Source organism: Bidens hawaiensis, unplaced genomic scaffold, assembly GCF_021521415.1.
Source record: "Bidens hawaiensis isolate Kalapana, Puna unplaced genomic scaffold, B.hawaiensis_p1.1 tig00041610_1, whole genome shotgun sequence".
NCBI classification, from domain to species: Eukaryota; Viridiplantae; Streptophyta; class Magnoliopsida; order Asterales; family Asteraceae; genus Bidens; species Bidens hawaiensis.
Genome location: NW_027505721.1, coordinates 157,132 through 162,250, shown reverse-complemented (window position 1 = coordinate 162,250; position 5,119 = coordinate 157,132). Strand labels below are relative to the sequence as shown.

The 5,119-nt window shown below is 33.7% G+C and overlaps 1 pseudogene across 1 annotated transcript; it reads right to left on the bottom strand.

Moving 5' to 3' along the window:
- Positions 1-100: 100 nt before the first annotated feature.
- On the bottom strand, positions 101-2,286 carry LOC143614965 (cyclin-dependent kinase C-2 C-like; annotated as a pseudogene). The gene is made up of 4 exons (XR_013150386.1): positions 1,894-2,286; positions 822-1,104; positions 415-733; positions 101-329 (listed from the first exon to the last, which is right to left on the bottom strand). The product of XR_013150386.1 is annotated as a cyclin-dependent kinase C-2 C-like (transcript).
- Positions 2,287-5,119: the final 2,833 nt, after the last annotated feature.

Genomic DNA, 5,119 nt, shown 5'->3' with positions numbered 1-5,119 from the left:
GTATGGAAATACTGTAAACATTTAATAGAATCTGGTTAAATCTAACTTAAAACATTCAACTCTTGATTTTGGTCAATGAAATACTGATGTACAGAAATACCTCAGATTTTAGCGCTGATGTGGCGGTCCCACGCTTGCAAGGATCTATAGAAAGTAACGTGTGGATAAGGTCAACTGCAGCCTGCGGTAGCTGCTTACACGTTTCCCGAAGACTGCTTTCATACACATGATGCGGTTTAAAACATCGCTGCAAGCGGAAGTTTCGACTTGTTCCAGTATTCATCAGGCGGTGTTCCACATAGCTTCAATATTTTGTGCAATTGTTCCACCTGAAAAAGACGTAAAACTACCCATTATTGTAAACATACATAAATATATGTGTACATATAGGTCACAGTTTTTATATGTTTATACCTCAGTTCGGCCCTTGAGAATCGGTTTGCCGAAACAAAGTTCAGCAAAAACCACACCCAACACTCCAAAGGTCAACACCCGTCCATAATTCGTGCATCCTAGAAGAAGTTCAGGAGGCCGATACCATAAAGTCTACCACATGACTAGTCAATGATTCCTTGCACTCAGGTCCATGGAACTTCGCTAGACCAAAATCACCAATCTTTAATATTCCCTCATTATTCACCAAAATATTTGCTGTTTTAATGTCACGATGTAGAACTCCAAGTGAATGACAATATTCAATACCGCTCAATAATTGTTTCATGTAGCATTTAATCTGCATAAAACACAACTTCATTTTGTGACACTGTAATCTCTGTTACATATTTAATATTTAAATTAGTTAGATGTTACAATTTACTAACCTGGGAGTCAGTGAACTTGATGTCGGGGCATGATAATAGTCCAGCGAGATCATGCTCCATATACTCAAAAACAAAGTATATGTTACATGATAATGTTGATGTTATTAACCCTTCTAGTTTCATGATGTTAGGGTGTCAAGCGTGCGAAGGATTGTGATTTCTCTAGCCATGAACTTCACACTATCAGTTTCAAATTGTGAAACCGCACCTTTTTTAGTGCATAAAATCTACCAGTTTTCACGTGGCGTGCTTTATATACACTACTATATGAACCTTGTCCAATCTACACAACAAAAACAATCACATCACTATTCCTACAAATCAAGATTTTAATATTTTGAATAATCTACCTATCTACCTATATGCTATTAAAGCAAAACCATTCTTACACATGTCATTCAACTAGAGTAGCCAACTAGGATGCCAACTAATACTATTACCATTTATAGAATTACTAACAAAGTATTTGTAACTTTAAATGTTGTATTAAATGAGTTTTTTTAGAGATTTGTGAATTGTAAAATTTTGTTAATCATTTATTTATATCTTATGAATTATGAATCCATAAGGTATATTATTACGGGGGAAGGTTCATGTACAAAATAATCTTAAAATGAGATTGTAGGAAACGATACCAATATACCAAAAATGAGAACATAGGAAACAATATTACCTATAATGCCAATCTATATAAGCAATCTTTTATAATAACAAAGAAAAAAACCTAATAATAACAACAAAAGAATCAAAATCAGCAACAAAATAATAACAGCAAATACTTATAATAGCATAACATAAAAACTTAATAATAACAACAAGATGTAAATCAACAAATACTTATAACGTCTCATAATCGGAAATCAGCAAATACGAACAAAAAATAACAACAATTATAAAAGCAAACCTAATAATAACAACAAATCGATTCTCACTGTTTTCATGTTAATAATAAAAATGTATTTGATCCTGAAACTATTATTACGTATATTATTAGATTTAACTTTTTTGTTGTATTTTTTAACCACCAATGTATTCCACGGGCTATATCCTAGTAAGCAATTAAATATTGTACCTTTTCTAATCTTTCGAAGCTATTCGATTTCAACGGTAGCCAACCATCAATGGCTTCACCAGCAACTGCACTAAGCCAAGAAGGCCATCCAGCAGCCACATGTTCATGTTCTGCTTCCTTAACTCTTTCAACTTTCAAATCACCCGGATCGAAACCCGAATACCCTCCACCGTCTCGAGTACCATCATTCTCCAACTTCTTAATACCACGCCCATCATTACAATCAAGATCAAGATTCTTGAGATACCTAACCACATGCTTGGAATTAACACAACCCATGACGCAAAAAAATCAAACCCAGTTGAGAAAAGCCCTAAATAGACAAAACCCTAATTTTAAAAATTTGAAATTGGGGTGTGATTGGTGCGAGACATGCGGAGGAAAGATGAAATTGAATAAGGGATAGTGAAAGAATGTGAGAGTGATGTTTGTGGGGCCAATTTGATGATAATCATCATCATCATCATCTCCAATTTGGTGTGCTCTGCAACAGAGAATTAGGGTTTTAAAAGAAGGTGGTGGGCAAATAAACAGGTTATTCGAACCTACCCGAAAACTGAAACAAATCTGAACCGGTTTGAAACCGACGAAAACAGAATCGAAACCGAACATGTTTGAAACCGATTATGTAGAAACCGATTGAAACCGTAGGTTCGGAACCGGTTTGTAATTTTCTTATCAAAACCAGTTCCAAACCGGTTAACCGAACCTAAACCGGCCAAAAACCGGGCAAAACCCTAACCGATGATAACATTGTAAGAAACCGGTTACAACCCGAACCGAAACCGATTATAAATCGGTTTTGACTTTTGTTAACTAAACCGAACCAATTTTAAGTTTTAAAACCGGTTTGGACACCTGTAGTGCAGAGTGAGAAACTGGGGATTCACCAACCGATTAACGAACAGAATAATAATTATTTCAAAATTAATAATCATTTGGGTGGTCCAATCTTGTTTATTGGTGACCGAATTAATCATTTGGTTTGCTTGCCCTCAACAAATATTAATCATTTTGTTTGTTATTTAACTGGTTCGTATCCGGTGTGCTGCGTCGGGGCAGGGTGGTAAATTTCGGGGAGTGGTAAAACTCAAGCGTTGAGACGGTAAGTTGACACGAATTCGGTTGGTTTTGGTTGCGTGTGTTATTGTAATGGAACTAAAATTAAAAAAATAATAATAAATCATGATATGGACCAATGGGGTGGAGTCGGTCAGCAAAACTTGGTCGTTGGTATCTCGGACGTTGAGACGGCTAGTCTACGCGAATTCGGCCTGATCTGTCATGTTCGTTACGGTACCAGGATTAAAAAAAATCAGCATTTGGTTGGTTTTCGTTACGTTTGGTAAGGTACTAGAACTAAAACAAAACATTGTTAGTTTACACGAATCCGGTCGGCTTCCGACAAGTTTGTTACGATACCATAACTAAAACAAAACTGGTTTTCGATTGAATTTTTTTACTTACTTTACGGACTTGATTAAAAAAACCAAAATATCACCAATAAGGTGCCGCAAAGTAGCCCAATGGGGACTTTATGGCACCAAAGTTTTAAATTATTATATATAATGGGTTTACGATATATTTGAACTTACCGGGAGTTGTTTAAATTTTCGTTTCTAATATAGTGAATACATTTTTTGGATTTTAGTTTATTTATTGTAAAAAATTAATAATACACTTGAACCTATTTTGATTAATTTATGTTGGGTTATGTTCAATTTTTAATAAAACGTTGAATGAATTATGTACTTAATTTTTATATTTATTCGTTTACGTTCATTTTTTATAATTTGGATATTATTTCGTGAAACTTTTCATGGAAGTTTAACTTAAAAGAAAAAAAATCACTAATGTAACTAAATCCATATTGAAAAATTAAATTAGGGTTCGATTACGTGGTTTGTCTTACATTTTACATTTCTAATATTTATATATTTTTTTGTATTTTAATTTTATTTATTGTAAGGAAAATAATAATATAATTAGGTTTGATGATGAAAGAGTTTCACAAATAAATGAGATGTTATAACCGTTTACAAGTTATTTGGGTTTGATAAGACCCATGACCCGCTTATTGTTTTTTACTATAAAATTGTTTCATAATTATAAATAATATCTTTTAAAAAAATAGTACATTAATTTTTAGTATATCCCTATTTTATATGATTTTCATATCAATGTTTGATGAGATTAATTTTTAATATAATAGATGTTATAACCCGTTTAACGGCTATCTGGCTTTGGTGAGACCTATGTCTGTGAATTCAGGTGAAATGCATGAGAAACCACCATTTACAAATAAAACAATCTAGTGGCTTAAGAAAAAAGAGAGAGGTTTTGTTTATATATATTTAAGATTAAGATATGTTTGTAATTCATTGTAAAGTTCTAAAAGGTATACTATTGGAAGGAGTGTTCTTCTCAATTCCCATATTCCCATTTCCTCCTGTTCGGTACCAACCACCACGAGGTGGTGTTTCCATCTGTACCTATCATTATTGGTCTTGGTCTTGGTCTTGGTCTTGGTCTAGAGCCCACTCCGTCTATCCTATCGCGGAGTGATTTCTTAAGTTGAGCGTAAGACAACAAAAACATAAATGGGTGAAACCAGAAAAGATTGAATCAAGGAGATAAATCAACGATTGGCTATTCCTAATGCCTCAAGCGCAATCTATTCGGATGTTACCCGTTAATGTTCTTCATTCTTCATCCCAACCAACTTGAAATATTGTGATCTCTAGAGTCTAGACAATCCTTTTGAGATCTTTAAAACATTGAGCCCATAAAAGCTCCATTTTTATTGTTTAAATTGTCACATGTGATTCACTATTGTTCCCTTTAAAAAGTTTAGTTAAACATAAATAAATTTGCAATTTGCTGGTACTAAAATGATTTCAATGAATGACCCACTTCTAAAATTCGAAGGGATCCTTTTTTCCGCGGCATGAATACTAATATACAACTCGTCGAAATAGCTTTGACTTTTCGACGTGATTCCAACCTAACAATGTTGAAACGGAGTTATAACCAATTAGAGTTTTATATATATATATATAAGCCATACAGAGTGCCTGTACCGTATCAATGTGGTGATGAACAAACCAATTTTGACCGAATAATAATAGTACCGATATCGTTGTTTTCAGTGATGAAAATCACATGCAAATATTTTTGGGCATTATCATGACTTTTTTTTGGATTTTCTCTTTCGGTTGCTACCAGC